Source organism: Hetaerina americana, unplaced genomic scaffold, assembly GCF_022747635.1.
Source record: "Hetaerina americana unplaced genomic scaffold, ioHetAmer1.1.p SCAF_8, whole genome shotgun sequence".
In the NCBI taxonomy this organism is placed as follows: domain Eukaryota; kingdom Metazoa; phylum Arthropoda; class Insecta; order Odonata; family Calopterygidae; genus Hetaerina; species Hetaerina americana.
In genome coordinates this window covers 70,121,178-70,140,641 of record NW_027287427.1, presented here as the reverse complement: position 1 = coordinate 70,140,641, position 19,464 = coordinate 70,121,178, and the positions used below count along the sequence as shown (strand labels likewise).

At 36.6% G+C, this 19,464-nt stretch overlaps 1 long non-coding RNA gene across 1 annotated transcript in view; it reads right to left on the bottom strand.

Annotated features, from left to right (window-relative positions):
- Positions 1-19,464, bottom strand: part of LOC139697532 (uncharacterized) — a 225,495-nt gene that overhangs the window by 115,004 nt on the left and 91,027 nt on the right. The window contains exon 2 of the long non-coding RNA XR_011702788.1: positions 18,959-19,092. This is a non-coding gene — a long non-coding RNA (uncharacterized lncRNA). The remainder of the gene's footprint in view (positions 1-18,958; positions 19,093-19,464) is intronic.

The window sequence follows — 19,464 nt, the reverse complement described above, 5'->3', positions numbered from 1 at the left end:
TTTTTTCACTGTGAATTAGGTTGGAACGATTTATATGAAAGGCAAGGTCAATATTCACAGTCGGTCTAAAGTCGTAACTTGAAGCCCTATTGATTAAACACAGTTTTACTGGTGAAGGTGACCTTTTTTTAAGCGTTAAGTTTCACAATTTTATGATATAGATCAAGGCGATCTTGCTTGAGGTCATCTTACCTTGGCCTAGGCGGTCTCCACTACACTTGAACTTAAGGTAACACATGATTTATCAATTGAGTCTCATTGGCGTCAAGTATTTTTCATTGACTAATGGAGAGGGGATTTTTATATTAATTTTGTTAGAATATGATCCCTTATAAATTAAATCAGCCTCTTAACTTTGGCGTTATGTATTTATGAGAGTGTGGCCGATAGGCTAAAAAATATACTATTGGAAGTATATTTTACGTTGGCTAGTAGGTACAAGTATTTTTTTCATTTAAAATTATTATAGAATAAATTTTAAAAAAGTTATGTAAAAACTATTTGCTCTAAGTCTTAAGGCTCAGTTCTATATACATCTGCATCTACATAATACCCCGCAAGCCGCCGTAAGGGCGTGTGGCGGGGGGTGTTAGGTCACCAACAGTTTGGAAATAAAGCCACACAGTAGCAAAAAACACCACCATAATTTTCTTAGTTGTTAATTAAATTGTAAAATTTATAACAACGGATTTAAGTTTTACTACATAGATGTAGATATATTTATATCGGTAATTCCTCCCATTGATTACATGACAGTGAACGATGGCATAATTCCAAACTTCATCGAGATATCGCGCATGTCGCTAGGATCTCTAATTCATGAGGACCATCAACGGTGCAACGACTCCAAAAGTAAAGTTTACTAAGACTTACGAAGTTGTTAATTTATTTTTATATTGACATTAAATATTGCACATGCAAAATACGTAATTCCAACGTACTGTGCGTCACTAAGAGGGGATGAAACAATAAATTTAATAATAAGTTAGGGGTGTGGACCATTATTTGCGTGGCCAAGAATTAATAGAACTTTTCCCTTCTTACTTTTCATTTCTGCAAGACCTGTCTTGTTTTGGTGGAGGTCTATTTTTAGTGTACAACCACTGTTAATTTTTGTTTCCTCCTTTTCACATGCGAAAGAACTATTTTACTGAATAAAATTAACACTTGATTAGGAATATTTTTTTCACTAGCATGGACATGGATTTTTACGTCTCTTTATGAAATTCTTGATGAATTTTTTCCCTTTACTGTGCTCTTTAAACACCCCTCGTTTTCCTTATACCTTACCCATCCCTTTTGGTGCTTGCACCCCTTGATACACACATTTTTGGTGGATCACGGGGTATCGATATACATGTAGATTTAGATACCTATCCTACCGATTTTAAGGACCTATACATGCATAGATACCCGGCCATTTTTCTTCAACAATGGCCTCATTAAGAGAAATTGTCATAAAATCTATTTTCCAAATGTCTTCAAAGCGAATTTCCCAATCACTCCTGACACTTTCAGCATGATATAGCAATTATTTATTCAATAGTAGTTTTTTATGAAACATAAAGCCAAACGTACTGTAAAATATTATTGTAAACTCAGTAAGTACAGTTGCTTACTCATTTCCTTGCTCCCATTCAGATAAGACCCAGCGCACTCCTTGAAATATGATCATTTCCACGAAACTCCCAGTTTTGTAAGATAATTGCGGTCAGCTTATCTTGTAGCTACAGAATTAAATTAGTGCTTCAAGATCAAACTAATTGTAATAACGATAAAATAAACAGTGGACAGTAGACTATGAATAAATATTAATAATATACATAAACATTTTATATTATACCCTTAAATAAATAAAATAGGAATTGACGATTTTTGAGCACAGAGGGGAAGAAAAATACTGAGGATTTACTTAGGGTTAGCGAAGACAAAAGTTACTTGGGGAACCCCAAAAAAGGATAGAAAAGGGGAATGGAGAGAGTTATGAAAGTTGCTACGTAGGTTGGAGTCCGCGATGAAAGAGATAACTTAAGGCAAGCGGAGTGGAGGGAATAGAGTTGGCTTTTTAGACAGCACGAAGGCAGGCAGAAGTTTCGAAGGGAGAAATAATGTAGGGCAAAGAAAAAGGAAGTTTTCACGATATCTATAAGTACATAGCCATTTGAAACCGTCGAATGCCTGATTTAAAATAGGTAGAATATCTTAAATGAATGAATGAATAAATGCAATCCCCATTTGATGCCTAGGGTCCTATCATAGTGGGAAGTAAAATTGACTGATTTATTGGTATAAACTCCTAAGTATACTTATATACAGCTGTAATCAACTAAATAAAACTAAGGAATTATTGACAGTGCCGTATACTTATTCCTTAATGTGAGGACTATGGTCCCATAATACATTTGATACTATTGTTTTGCATTCTCAGAGCAAATAATAAAGAACTCAAAACAAAGTAAGGCTGCGTGTTAAATGACGAGATTAGCTGCTGAAACATTTCCTTGAATTTAATTCAAACACATGCGGCAATTTTGGAGGACTATTTCTCATGAAGGAGCTCGAAAATATAGATCGTAAACGGTGTATTTTGTTAGTTGTTTTTTAACTACTAACATTCACATGGAAAACTTGCTGTTAACTTATGTGCGAATTTTAATACTAATCTAAACACAAGGGTACAGAACGTCCAAATTTCTTTTTGGGAGTTAATTAATAACAAAAGCCACAGATTTACCAAACGCTACTTTTCATTATTTATTACCTTCCAAAAATAATTTTGTCTAAGGCATGGCACACCGTTTTCCCTCAGTGAAATTATTAGTAGGTGATAATGGACAAAATATAACACTTTTTCAATTTACATTGATTATCGCACGACGGATTTACAGACTTTATCTTTTTTGTTTTCTGTTTTTAACGTTGCATTTCACTATCCTTTGCCAAACCTTCTGTTCCATCTTCTTACATGCAAACCACATATCCCCTCCCCTTCCTACCACAAACTATTTTCCTTTCCTTCCTCCTTGGTAAAAAAATGTATATAAATAAAGTAAATATTTTATGCAGTTTATACCTAAGGATGTACCTAAAGAAGATGCTCATCAAAACCGGTCGTGGAAAATAAATCAATATCTGGGGCCAAAGTTTTATTATTTGTTTTTACTATGATCTAATTCAGCCATATAACGCCTGAAAGTACCCGCATATAATGATTTAGGTGCGATTAATTTTAGGTTTAACATGACTTTCAAATTTGTTTTTATATGAAGAAGTAAGAAGATAATTTTTGTTCATTTCATAACGAAGAAAAACCACAGAGGTTTTTTAGATTCAGCAAGGGATATAGAAAATTATTATTGATAAACGAATGCATACATTCAATTGTTCCCGGCTCAACTTTGTGGAAATTCATGTTTATTAAATGAAGAATACAATGCATATAAAAAGGACAGTGGAAAGATACATTGTATTCTTAATTTAATGAATCCATAAATATTTGAAGAGCAGCAAACTGATATTTGGCTTTATACCATATGGATTGGATATACATTGCCGTCACATTAAGGTTTTTTGCATCAGTTTTCACTATTTATTCATCCAAAATATTACTGAAAGTTCTACATATTTTTAAGTATCATTATCTTCCATATTAATGTTCATTGAATCTACAGTCTATGTCTTCACAGCGATATTTTCACATTGCCTCACATAATAAACAATAAATCTTCCACGTCAATATCTTTGTCCTTAAAATTACCTCTATCGAGCGCGGTGATATTAAAATAGTAAGGACTCAGTGCCAATAAAATACCCTTTTAAAATTTCTAAAAGAAGCCAGTCAATAGTGAAGAGTGCTCAGTTCACGAATTCTGAGTAAACCCGAAGATTAATTCTACCTTAATATTTACATGTATGAATTTAATATCTCCTCGTCTTTACAATTATTTTATTACCGGGCTACCTTTTAACTGTCGTAATCATTGTGTCAAAATTGGCGGAAAATGGATATATTTTGTGTTGTACCGGGGAAATTACCACCGGGAAAACATATACCACTAGGTCTATTGTGCATACTTTTTATGGCAGTGGGGAGCTCGAAGAGAAACTGACTCTATTAAACTGAGAGAACAGAGGATAGAGCGGAAAATTAGGAAATTAATATTTAATGATCGGTAGCCAGTCGCTCGTGCACAATACTCCTTTGCCTTCACGGAAGGACTGCTCGAGTCTTCAATTTCCGACGTTTAGTTTGTAGACTTCGTTCGCCTTTCCTCTGCCTGTGTGGTTTGTCGTCCTATATGACGCGCTCCTCATTTAAAAGGCGAGTGGTTCTCTCTAGCCATGCGTGGAAATTGCCCGTTCACTGTACCTTTGAACTGCAGTTAACTCGTGAAGCCAAGTCAAATGTGCCTGCTTGAATTAAGGACAGAAACTGAGAGGCACGGGCAAAATCAAGGTCAGCTGACCTCACGTTTCCCTCCTGTCCTTCTTTCTTCCTCTTATCTAGTAACCTTTTCCCACTCACCCAATATATTCTCCGCCCCCTCCCCTTCCTCTCACATTTAGTCGTGACAGATACGAGTAGGATTCAAAAAAGAGGGATTGGAATAGTGCGTTGGCTAACGTCCTGGCTTCCAACCCAGAGGGCCCGGGTTCGAATCCCAGAGGCGGCAGATATGTTTCCGTGGCATCCCGATCCCTACTCGAGGTGCTTTGCAGAGGGCACTTTGTGTGAGTATGTCGCCCGTCGGATGGGAAACTGCGGATCTCTTGGCGCCTTTCTTTAAGAGTAGGCTAATACCTATGCTGGGTTTCTATCCATCCTTCATCCTTTCCTGTCCATCCCTGATGGCGCAAATGACCTCAGCTATCAGTCGCCTCTCCTAAAACTACTACCACTAGGATTCAAAAAGACAAGGCACGTGCGAGTTTCTCCGGCCGAAATTATCAAAAAACTGAATGCAAAGCAGATTATAAAATCCTCAAATGTCTGTCATTTTAACATAGCAACTTTTAAGGTCACCACATTAGTTTTCAACAAGAGATAGCCCTGAAGTGTTTAAAAACCGGGTGAATCATTCGTCACGTCAACATGAACACAGTATTGAGCTCTGAATTCTTCTCGGGCTTTCACCGAGTTTATTTAATTGGATTGACAACATTTTCGCCAGCATTTCAGCTAGTGTCTTTAAGTCAACGACTGAGGTGTTTTACTGGAGCCTGAAGACGCCAGTTGGAATGCTGGCGAAACTGTTGTCAGGACCCGTAGACAAAACCGGTGAAAACACGAAAAGCATACTGAGTTCATTTAATCCCAGCCGTGGAAATCTCCGAAAGAACATGATTTGAGTTGTTCACGGTCATTTCACCACCAAGGAAATAATATTAGTGCTTAAAAAGTGAAGCAATCCCGTTTTCTAATGCTACAGTAATCAATCCGGTGGTTTACTTGATAGATGAGTGGAGAGCACACCAGTTCTGAGAATAGCGTAAGGGAGGTCAGTTGATTTCCCTGTGCCACCTAGGATTTCTCAGGAATATCCAGTACGAGAAAAACCACTGAAACTGAGCTTGCCCGGTACCGAGCCCGGGCTTTCCGGTCAGTAATCAAGGGCTCTACCCACCCGACTACTACGACCCCTCCTCCAATATACCAGAAGGAAAGCATAATCTATATCGCTGCTCCTCCTGCAGTGAAAATACCCTCTTGGGGTATTGTCACTGCAGTGCAGGGTCAACCCCGCGTACCCTCTTGGGATTGACCTGTTTTGCCACCTCCCCTTCTTCACGTAAATTTTCATTTCTCCGACAGTTTAATTTGAAGTAAATGATCTCGCTTCCCCAACCACTGCAGTAGGCCAAAACGTGTCTCCCTTTAACAGGGCCGCTCGGGGTTCCTTTCCCCACCTTCGCAAGTTACATGAATCCGTAAGCCTCAGCTTTTTATTTCTTCCATGTAACTTCCAAGCAGAGGCGATCCGAAAAGGCTAGAATAAACAGGCAAAGGAAATATTGAAACGTATTGAGATGTTGAAAGTCGAAATTAGGCATTACAGACAGATTTAACCTAGGTAGAATCTACGAATAATTTATGAAAAAAATAATGTAGGACGAAGGAGGAATTTTTCGTAATAATTCGCCTTCAAGTACTCTCCAAAACCTCTAATCTCTAATAGGAGAATAAACTTGAGGGAATACAGTCATCCTTTCATAGGGATGAATAGGGAATAAACGTTACCCCATCATAGGGTCACATTAGAAAATACAAGCATGGGAAAAAAACTGGGTACGGTTGGACAATATTATTTATTTTTTGAGTTTCTTTGGGCCTCCTCATTACTTCAAAAGACGGTAATTGAGGTACCTTGAGGGTGAAAAAAAATGATGAGCGCTTTCGACGGCTGCAGGTGGGTCAGTTCATTAGAAATCACCGATGATGAGAAAATAACTCAGTACGTTGTCCATTTGTCGAGAGGTGTGGTAATGTTGTAAGAATGGTATTGCTGATTTCATACCTTGAGTTACCTGCTTTTTTGAAGATTCTAATATGTCTATTTTTTCTGTAATTTAATTTTACACAGCCGTTCCCGGAAATCGTGACCCGGAAAATACTTTTTCGATTCTCGAAGACGCATCATTTGGAACCCGATGGTTAAATACGACAACTAGACTCTGCAGCGGACTGTTCTCCCAGTCATGTGAATCTGATCAGAAAAAAAGAGGTGAGTAAACAAGTACCAACTTTGTTACGCATGATCATTTTACCCAAATAAATATAAACTTCACTAATTAATATCTACGAGTGCTAAGTAATTAATTTTGCAGATGCTTAGGAAACTAAAGCTAAATAATATTTTGGTATAAGACGAACGATTAGGTGTACGAGATGTGATGCAAGGACAAGGGACATTATGCACAATTTTGGGGTGAATACTTAGAATAGGCGCGGCACTTATTGTGCCAGCCCAATGAAAAACCTACGTGTACCAGTAGACTGGAATAAATTGTAAGGAAAAAATACGAAATAATGAGTATGACTTTATCGTAATGACTAACACAATAATGACTAACGCAGCTTCTGAGGTTACGGTACGTTTATCTCTGCTACTGTTCAAATCATGAATCCTTATAGGAGGAAACTAATTTTTATTAGTTGAAGTCAGCAGTCGTTAACGCGGCCCTAGCGAACGCTGAATCTCCTTTCAAGCCATTAAACTGTGTCACAAATAGAGATGGGTGAATAAATGAAAACTCATTTCGAATAGCTAACCGAGATAAATTGCGGTGATATTAAAAATTACGGTGACTTTACGGCGATTTCAGCGTCAAATTACAATTACCTACGAGGGTTCAAATAGGACAGCTATAGGATAGCAATAGCAACTATAAACTAGACTCAAATGCTGTCACTTTCTGGAGTTTTTTAAAATATTTGCATATTTGTTTAAAGCAAATATGTCAGAATGACATGATACCTCCTTCCCTTTTGTAGCATAATTAGAAAACATACGTGAGAGGATAGCCAATTTTACAATCGAGAGTGGATTGCATTAATTTTAAATATATTAATCTTGGATGCAATGGCACAAATAAATTAAATAAATTCTTCTTAAATCTTATAACAGTTATTTATAAACACAAAAGTGGTACATGCAAGTACCAATATTTTTCAATTGTTGATTGATTCAAAATATGAATTAATAATTACAATACAATGTTGCTTAAAACTAAATCCTACTGTATGCTACATAAACAAATATATACTTCATGATTATATATTATTTTAATGACACGCGTTTAAATTAGGTTTTAATATTAGGAACGGAAGCTATTAAAATGAGAACATAACTAATTTGAAGATGGATCGGTGGAAAATTAAGATAATCTTTATTGGTCACGGGAATTTAAAAAGCTAATTCGTTGAGTTAACAAATTACCTCCATTACTACTGAACATATCAAAAGCAGTTAATTAATGTTACCCAAATATTAGGCTGAACAAAACGTTGCCGCCATTGTACAATTTAAACAACACTATTTTTATGGGCAATCATAAAAATGTTAGCCTTATAAAAAACATACAATTTATTCCGCAATATAAATTTTTTTTTAAAGTGACTTGCCATAGGTAAAAACGATTGGATCTCTTCGAATCTACCCCTCATTTCCCATGGGAAAACAAAAATTAAGTTTGATCTAGCATGCTATCCTCGTCTATATTGTCGTAGATTGCTTCTATGGCTATGGCATTTATGCAGTACCAGGAGTGATTAAATAAACGTTAAAAAAAGGAGGGTATTCACGATAAAAACGTTTTCAACTTACATGGATTGCAGAAAATCTTCGGAAATGGTAGGTAACTGCTCCCGTAACAGAATTTTGCTTTTTTCTTGAATGTTTCTAAGTACTGATAAATTATACAAAAAGGAAAGCGTTATAAATTGAGCAAATTGCCAACGTTTAGCCAAGTGACGGGGTCGAATCCTGGCGGTGCGGCTTTGAAATCACGAAAATAATATCTCTAACTCTCTCCTTTTCATGCGTTAAGCTGATGGAATTTATATATATTTTTTTAAGGTAATCTACCGGTTAAGGTAGGTTTTTGGATGGACACAACTACCAAACAAATATTTTATTACTCCTAACAAAACACAAAATCCATCATCCTACTCTATATCAGGTCACTCTTCATCTCTGAGTACTTCCTTCCTCCCTTCATCCCGTCCAACATCCCTATCCAGTTCCTTCCCTTTCCTCTTTTTCCCAACATTCTACCCTCTATCACAGTCTTCAACATCCCACTGCCGGTCAACACCCCCTTCATCCACTTTTCCTTCCTCCATAGGATTGCTCCCAATAAACCCCTCTCTTCGCCCACCATACCAAGTACTCAATCATTTGTTTTCTTCTCTGTCCATTTCACCTTCTCCATTCTTCTCCACACCCACATTTCAAAAGCCTCCAATCTACGTCTATCCTCCTGCTTCAATGACCACGTTTCCGCACCGTACATAGCTACGCTCCATATCAAAGTTTTCACAAGTCTTTTCTTAACATCCTTACTCAAAGTCCCTCTCATCAACTCCCTCCTCCTATATATATATATATATATATATATATATATATATATATATATATATATATATATATATATATATATATATATATATATATATATATATATATATATATATATATATATATATATATATATATATATATATATATATATATATATATTTATTTATTTATTTATTTATCGATGGTACATTGCAAGGAACCAACTTTGATATCAATTCCAAGAATAGTACATATTTATGCTGGAGAACGCCGGTGACAGTTGCGTAAATGCGGATGCAAATAGTAGGACAGAGGGTACTTAGGTAATCACGTGTACTCGAGTACTCAAACGAGTGCTTAGGTATTCACTTTTACACTCACGAATTCGTTGAGCAACATCCAGAGACTTACACGTGTGTACAGGTACTCATGTGTTCATTTTGGTTCTCAGGTGCTATGTAATGAATAAATTTGGCATAATCATAGGATATAAGCGTACTGCGAAATACGTGGTGGATTACATCTGTGAGATCACTTAAATGATTTCTCAGCACTGCGCGTTGATGGAGGGATGTGATTGAAGTTAAAGTAAGACACTCTCAACTTAAAATAAGGTATGAAGTGGTACTCTTAATGAAAACGATAAATAAATAGATATAAATATACAGTATAAGTGTAGTTTTTGCTCTCCTATTTTAATGTTTAGCTTAGCCTTTCTCTTTCTGGAAAATCGCATAACCTTTGTTTTTATTTATATTTATTCACATCTATCCCCACATCTATCGCACTGAATTTCTAATTCACTCAGCAATACTTGCAACTCCCAGGCTGACTGACAAACTAGAGCTTGGTCATCAGCACACCTAACTGATTGGACGAAAGCCCCGCCGATTTTTATTCCTTCCTCCAGTTCTTCCCATGCCTCTTTAATCGTTTACTCCACATATACGTTGAACAGCACCGGTGATAATGGACAACCCTGCCGAAAAGGCTAAACGGTAAGGTAATTGGTAAATTATTTTAGAAAGCCAGTAAACTTTTATTTGTTATTTTAAGGCATCCAACGTCCAAGAGTGACGAACCTTTTTGTACCCTTGTGTTGTTTAACACCCATCGAAATTCATTGTCAATTGGGTGACACTTGAGGTGTGATGTTGTTACGGATGTGCATGCAAGGTGCATTCGAAGGTGCGATAGTTTAAAGATGGCCGAGGGTCGGGTACAACGAATCCTGGAATCCTCGGCTACGAATCATACAATTTTTCAAGTGGCTACAAGGGAGCCCCTGCAAAAGTGTTCCCGGCAGCCATGAAATCACGTCGGCACTGTTAATATTTCTAAACAGTAACAGAAGATTCGATTTTTTAGTGTCAGTATTAAAACATACATGAAACTTTAAAACTTAAACACACCTGGTATTTGCTATGTGTCATGCAAAGTCAATAGATGGTAACCTGCGGGTGAAGTTGAATGGTACACGTGTGGAAGTAATTGAAGAACGCCTCACCCCCTTGTGCAATATTAAGGAGCATGTTAAAACAAACGATCTTCCAAAAAGTCTGCTGGAACGCAGGGATTTGGATACTTTTCGCTTCAGTAGCTTGTGATTCACTTGTCTGGAATAGCACAGAGCAATGCTTTGTGCTGCGTGAGACGCACCAATCAACGAGTTCTCATCCGTCCTCATCCGTCGTCTCCCCATGGCTCAGCGCCAACTGGAAGTCGAGTGGGAGACACAAGCCGAATGACCGCGTTATCACCCTCAATTAAGTCCAGCTTCGTTAATGTACCCCCTATTTCCACTACTCTATTATCTCGGTAATCCAAATTCTAAATATCCCCCCCCCCCCCGATAAAACTTCCGCGGCAGTTATCCCCCGAGTTACGCGCGGGAGTTTGATAAGATGGCACCGTCACAAATTCCATTTAACACGCATTCCACAGTTCTGATGCGAAGATGTGATGGGAGGTACGTATTCATCGTCCGCTAACGAATCGTCGCCATTTCGGCTGGTCGTCCGGTCTCGTCGAGCCCATTACCGGCGGGCCATTTCGTCATTTGTCGGCCATTAAATGTTCGCGCCAAGCCATTATCGTCACGCAGCAACAAACTTCTCGTGGAGGAGAAGAAAAAAAACTCGGGCCCCTACCGCTGTGCTATGTCAAGGGAGACCACAAAAGGGATACGGGACAATCCCACGGTCACCTTGGAAGGTAAATAAAATTCGTGTGAACACATAGGACGACTGCCAACATTAGGAACCAGCGCTAAGACCGATTTTGCGATCGTTCTCGCCTCCTCTTTCAGGAGCACGGAAAGATATCAAATAGTGAAGACCTGCGGGGATGCCCTAAAATTTTATTTAACAATAGGACGGCCGAAGTCAGCGCCCACCCACGAACGACTGGTTGCAGCAGAAATATATCTTTATGCTGCTAGCAGGACATACTTAAGGTCACATTGTTTTGTTTCATTGAACTAACAACAGATATTAGCATAATATACGCTGATAATATATTGTTATAAATTTAGCGTAAAAGCAATCACATAGTCACCCAAAATTATTAATAAACCTTGAAAAAGGAGAGTAATATTTTTTAATGATACTATCTCTGGTTTTCATAATTTTGTGTCCACATGCATTATTAATTCAGCAATATCTAATTACAAATTATTGGTACAATTTACATGAAATCACAAATGATATTTCAAGAACGAATTAAGTCATTTTGCCTACAAATCGATTTTTCGATATGTTAAGTGCCTTCATTTCATTGCTAAGAGTTAAGACATAGTTGTACTGTCCTCTTTCTTTCATACATACATTCACCACATACTGGGAAAAATTATGCCCATAAATTAAAGTACAGAGTTTTAAAATTTTCAAAGATGTGGAATATGCCTTTAAATTTACTTAGCCCATGTAAGTAAAATACGCTCTCCCAATGGACTTATAGTACACAAACTTAAAAAAATACAACATTTTTGCATGAATTCGGGCCTCTCCCTTGATTAAATGCAGCAATGTAGGGTGTTTCTAATATCTGATTGATGCCAATTACTACGAAACGAGATCAGTTCAAACAATTTAATCTCCTAAATACTCTGAATAGGTGATTGCACTTCACCACCCCTCCTATTAATTACGGCAACTTCAAACAAGTTACTAAAAAAATTTATTTTTTTGGAAACAACGGCACCGGAATCTAAAAATTTATCGTTGCCAGTCGGCTCCATTTTCCTCCGGAAAAATATATATAGTTCATCGTAAACCTCAACAAACACATACATGCCTGAAAGTTTAAATCTCTCTTTCTCTACTCCCTCAAAACCCAAGGGGAAAAAATGAGTAATATCCTAAGCCGCAATGCCCAGAATTCGACCAGCCCATGCGTTCGGACTCTTTCTCGTAAATTGAGCCCATTCCGGAAATGTTCATCCAAAGAGAAGTGCGCCTGATTCGGCGGATTAAGTAAGAGTAAAAGCCCGCGCTTCCAATAAAAAAAAATATTATACACTACGTTGATTGCGTACCTCGAGGCTGGTCCTGCATAACCTACAAAAGAGTAACCTACGAGCACGCGCGCGGCGTCGCAAGGATGCGCAGGAGAGGGCACTAACGGAAAATCATCTAGTTTGACCTTTGCAATGCTCATCTGCCTACTCTCCAACCATTCAAAATAATATTAATTTTGATATTATGACCTTAAAAAAAGAAACCAAGAGTCGCACTCAAGTCCAGGATTGTGCTTGAAAACCCTTCTTGAACCGAACGATGATCTTGTCCTCTGGTCCTCATTAAATAATTCAATTGGTAATTGAACTAATTATTCGCTGGTTTTCGGAAGGAAAGAAAAATTCGGTAATTTTTGAAACTTGGAAAGAGTGTAGGAAACACCTTCAAAATTTATTTTACGAACGTTATAAATTACGGATATAATTATTTAAACCCCCTTATGGAATTATGGTATAAATTGATTTTATAAAGCACAACATGGGTTTAACTGAGTTTTATTCATTCAAACCTCTCCCCATGATTGCCATGATGGGTAGAGGTTTTAACGTCCGAGCATTTCAAAGAGTAGTATTACATCATTTGATTTGGTGAACAAAAATAAAATATATTTTTATATCAACCAAAATATAGCCCATTTCATATGAGACAGTAAAGGTATTTTATTTGAATATTTTAATAACTTAATGACAACATTAAAAAGTCGTTTGTACATTTAAGTTTACAATTTTAAGGATGATTAAATTACTTATCTTCTTTCAAGACGACTGTTTGCAGACATTTCAGAGGGTGATACTGAGGAGCCACTGAGAAGCAATGAGAAGCTAAAGACGGTAATACACGTTGAGAATGCTCGGGAAACGAAGTAGAGGGAGCTAAAGCGGGTATTTTGGATATAAATATTAGAGGTGGGAAGTGAGGGGAGTTAATACTGAGTTAATGTTATACGTATTTGAATGATATTTGTATCATAGCACTTAGAGCTAACGTACAAATCCGACTGTAGTGTCTATTTTCTCAAAAACATGTCTTAATCTGCTAGACTAAGAATTAACAATGTCAATTTCATGAAGTGTTTTGCATATGTTTTCATGAGTATCGACTGATTTGCCCTTATATTCCATCATTAAATCCAATCAAGCTGATGTTGTTTGCTTTTATCTATCATTATAATTTTAATGATTATCAGACAGATATGATTTTTATGATTCTCCATCAAATGTACCATCCCTGGTTTCAATATTTCACGTATTTAAGGTTTACATAATTAAAGTAGGATAAACGTATCCGTTCGCGGTGGTGGGATTTTAACGAGGAGATTAATAAGCGGATTTATAATTGTGATGAGTCTAGTCGTTAAAACTAGTTAAGTTCAACTCTCACTTTAATAGTAAAATACTCGCATATTTTGCCGGATTCCAGAACCACGGCGGGCAGGGATGTATAGGATATTGTGTTGAATGATTCAGGTACATTCAAAACGGGAGGATTTGGGATTTCGGAGGTAATTCGGAGCTGTGTTTGGCAGCACACATAACTTCCAGAAATGAAACTTCTTTGTTTAAAAGTTTTTTACCTCATCCACTATTTTTATTTATCAAAAATCCGACTTGTTACCTTATATATCAAGTTACAATAAATTCGCATTTAATATGGGTCATAAGTGACCCCCTCGACAGTCTTAGTATTTATTGCTTAGAATTTTGGCTGGTAACTACGATTCATCATGACCCATCTTTAATACGAATTTAGTTTAACCTACAATTAAAGGCAATCGATCGGAATTTTCGATAAAAATAAATAGTAAATAAGTTCAATAATTTGAAATTTAACTTTAAAAAAAGAGTTTAATTTCTGGGAATCAAGTGTGCTGCCGGACAATGACAATAATATCGCAATGATCTCAAGTTTTAAGAATGTTTTTGTCTCATCTAAACACGCTTACATTTATTGCTATTACCTATCCATAACCATAATTTCCCACTTCTGAAACCATAGAATTTAGAGCTACTCTTTTCCTCGCCCACCCCCTTTTTGGCCCCTCTGTACCACCTATTTGGTCCTTTCACCTAACCAATGAAACCCGGTTCTTTTAAACAAAATAGTATAATGGAAACCACGAGTTTTAATTATCATTTCTCTCCAATATGGAAAGTTTCCACAAAGTTAAGCCTCAAAATATAAGTTTCTCTATTGAAATTGGTTTTAGCAAACATATGATAATGAGACGATAATGTGATTATCTTTTTTGAATGTCATGTCATCTGTAGCTTTAAGAAGTGGCAATAGACTAACGTTAAATAGGTATTCTATCAGCATGAATATGTCTTAAATACGAATCAGGATGCTACTCCAATGCTTTCTTCTAGAAAAATAAATGGGAAATAAATTTTTACAACTGGCATTCAAAACATAATATTCCCAAGCTTTCAAAGGAGACCGTGGCTGCATTGTGGCAATATGTTCCATAAGTACAGCAGAGAGTTTCGACTTGCGTGCTTCCAAAGTTGTAACTAATAAATCGTTATAGCTTAGTGCAAACACATTAAATTTATGAGAGATCAATTCATCAGTTAAATTTCTAATAAACAGCTGGTATCACTTCTATGAAATTTTAAAATAAAATCCGTTCCCTTGTAGCGCTTGGGAATACTTATTTACCTAGAGTTAATGCCGCCATGCCACAAATTTTTTAATCATCTGTCGGTAAAGTGCTATTTTTAAATTTGAAAATATATATCCGATTTCATCGTACGATCAAAACAACCGCGGAAACTATGCGTTAACGGTAATACTCTGGATGTCTTAATACTCAGGACTACTTAATTGAAAATCTATTCTTTTGATTAAATCAATTGCCTGAGACTTTTTTATCCAAGCGCTATTGCTATTCCTTTAAGAAGCATGCATCTTCAAATCGAGAATATATTAGAGTCCAAATGAAAAAAGATTCAATACGAGAAACCCAAGTTACCACTTGTGCGATGATTCCGTAAATCAGATAGCAAAACTAAACCTAGATTACTTATCTTGCGTAGGAGAAACGGATACATAGAAATTATGCTTTTCTATTAATAATGCTTAATTTTACCACTTGCTTCTTAAGAAGAGGAGAATAGAATATTGATAGTCATAATGTGCAGGTAATCCATGGTATTTGGACAACACTTTTAGAAATTATCAATTCACCAAAATAAACATAATTATGCACAGTGAGCTTCATACAGGTAATGTAGTCTTTGATGGTATTACATAAAACCGACTTTGAGTAATAATGCCCAAGTTCATAAATAATCAAAACTCATCTATTCGTTATCTGTGTATGACTTTCAATTACCTTCAAAGGATAAGTAAAAGTGCACTGGAATTCTAAAATAACAAAAATTATACGAATTTGTGATATTTCATGGAAAACTAATCTAGCATGGATAACTAACACCTCCCTTTTTAATGTTATTAAAACGTTCAATTTAATGAATCTGTATCTTTATAGATATGAGACTAATTGGAATACAATGAGCCAAAAGTTTTTAATTCTTTTCATCTCATATCGATGAAAATGTGTATTGACCGTTAATTAAATTTCTTCTGGTAAATCGTTACATAATGGCCAACTACCGACAACACGTCATGGCATCATGCTCACCCCAACCCCGAGATTTTCCTTGGACTGTTAAATAGAGTTTTCACACGAATATAACTTCAGTCACCATTCTTTATAACGTTATTGAGAACATGAGGCCTTTTTTTCGACGCTGACCGATGAATTTTTTAGTAGCACGCAAAAAAATGAGAAAGTCACAATTCACTTCCTATCTCAGAGCCGTCTCTCAGCTTGCATACGGGACATCAAGCCATGCCGAAGCCAATTCAACGAATTTACGTAATCCTTCTCACCGCATCCCACGCACATAAAACCCAGTCCCTCTCACACCCTTCCCCACTCTAACCGTTCCATAGATTTTTTCCAACGAGCCATTGTTGATGGCGATATGGTCACTATGGGAACCAAGAGCGATGGTCATTTGTTGCGTTCAAGCGTGACCCACAAAACGATCTAACAAAGGGGGCCGCAAATTGACCCTGCGGCTAGCGTTGGAGGCGGAGAAGAAAATGGCACGTGGACCCAAATGAGACCCTTCCTTCTCATGATTCGCCCCGTCAAAATGTCTAAAAATTAATTTCGACTAAACCTCCATTTTTACTCAGCACAAAATAATGCGTGAGAGGAATTAATCCGATTTGACTGGTTCTTAGGTTATCTTGATGAAAAAAAACGTTTGGGGGACAATTGATTTTAAATCATCGACCTAATTACTATCGACGGAAACGCTCTGTTTGTGCTAGGAGATATACATCGCTAAAATAACAAAGAGTTAATAGAATTTTCCTAACAATATAAACTTCTGATGCGAGTGATTAAGCGGGAGGCAAGGTTTGATTTGTAATGATTATTATAAGCATATTTATTTTATGACACGTTTAAAAAGAATCCAATGAACTTTTAGAAATTTTACAATGGTGAAAGTTCGGAGATAAACTTTAATTCTTTGGTTTCTTAATTTTTTCAAGTGCATGCTGAAAATGTGTGTTTTACTGATGAGACACAATATTTGAATACCATCCGTTCCCTCTTAAGCTCCTCGAATACCCCTTAGACTCACCACTTAGCAATGGATTCGAAATCCCATACACCTACGCACACCAAATAAAATTACAATTTCACAATATTCCCTTTGTTTGGCCGATTCCGAAATCTTAAAGCAGAACAACATGATAAACAATATACAGCTTAAAAGATAGAGTTTCTAAAAGTTCATAGGTGGCTTGATGTATAATTAAAACAACTGTAGGCTAATGCAGGACATTGTACATGAAACAAATATGAAGTTAACTTTTATAATATATATTTTTATTGTTTACATGTATGTTATTTTTATAACATGTGCAAGAAGAAACATTAATGATATAAAGTCGTTTTAAACCCTAAGTTTCAAATTAATTGCAAAGGACTCGTTATTTTTTTCTTTAAAAAAATGAAAAAGAAGCGAGAATACGCGAAGAAAATGGATACTACAGAAAATTGGGTTGAACATTGACATTGTAAGTGGTACTATCAAAGATTTATGAAGACGATAAATACCTATTATAATCGATTTTTCTCCAGGTGTATATGGCCACTCCTAACCTCACCTTGTTATCTCATTCTATCCGTTATATCTGTTCCTCTACGGGAATTATGACCCTATATCACATTGATTTTGGTTTCCCTTGTACCCGTTAGAAAAAATTATATTGTTTCCGAACCGAGCAAAGAGAGAAGTCATTATTTACATTTATTTTGTTATGCTCCATGGCCATTCAGAATATTGAATGGATGGAGACACAAAACACTTATTTGTCATCAGCTCCAGGTATATTTTTTCATTATTCTCGGAAAATAGAAATATTTGTTTTCGGTATTCCATCTATGAATATTTAAACTTATATGATTAATCTATTTCACTGGTTAAATGAAAATGAGAGGGAGGAAATAAATAGTGTCAATTATTTCACTTCAAATTCCCCAGCTCTTTCCATTACATTTCTCGAGGATAAATTTCTTCATCCTCAATCCAATCTCTCCCTTCGTTCCTTAATTCAACGAAAAGCCGCCTCTCTGCCTAACCTTTTCCCCTCCACTAATCCGTCATTCCATAAATAATCACTCCTCTCCACCCCGTCTAATTTTCCATCCTATCCCTGATGAACGTCTCGCAAGCCTTCATCCATTCTCTTCCCTTATTTAGTATCCAATCTTACGAGTGAAAAAATATTAAGTGCGTTACATTAATTGTGATAACTAATATTCAATGGCACTCTGCAAACAATTTAAGCACATCACGCAGTAGTGACGAAAATATTTTTGAAATTTTCCATTTATTATGCTGCAACCAGGTTCTATTAAGGCCATAATTTTTAAGCGTGAGTAGAAGTTCCCTAACAAATATGCCAAACATACGATAATAATGACATGCAATTCTGAAGAAGTTTTTACATTCTAATGCAAGGTCTGTATTTATAACTTTCAAGTGCCAGCCAGAAAAAAAATGACTTCCACTGATGACTTCTGAATAGAATTGTCTAATGCAGGCGTTTCTTTGTTTACCCATTGACAGCTGGCACAAAATTACCTTGAAACCTCTGGAAAATTATGCATAATTTAACAGCTATCCGACTGCTCATTTGAATACATGCATGATGAAATACATTAAAACTAGTCGTCTTCATAAATTAAACAGTGGATTGTTTCAAATCTAATTTAATCACCCTGGTACAACTGCACCAAAACCAGTATACGGCATAATATATATTTGTACCATGCAGTGATGACTATTTTCTTACCTATGAAGTTGAGCTCTTCAGCACCGGGTGTGACCCACTATCCTGCTGTCCATACGGTTGCCTCAGGCTTTCCCAAGATTGGTTTCCCGTGGATGATTTTTTTCGGTGTGGCAGGACTTCAATGGTAGGAGTACCTGAGAAAAAAGCAACGGCGACATTCAGTCTGGTGGTATTAACGAAAAGGATCACCAATATTATTTTTAATTAGCAAATTGGGTAACCTGAATTTAGTCTCGAAATCACCAACTTAGGCACAGTTTTTGTTAATGTTCTTCGTTCGACAGCTCTATGCAAATTCACAGTGTTACCTGATATATTAATTCCATCCGTTGATCATAAAACAAACATGACACCTTTGGCTTTTGATTGCACGGAGTTGGAAGTATATCATGTGAACTAGCGCCGAGGGAATTTTGTGTCTCAGGACCAAATACAAGGACTTTTGGCTGGCTAAGAATTAGGGATCTGGGATCGAGAGCCTTGTTGGAAAATTCGCTCGCCTCCCT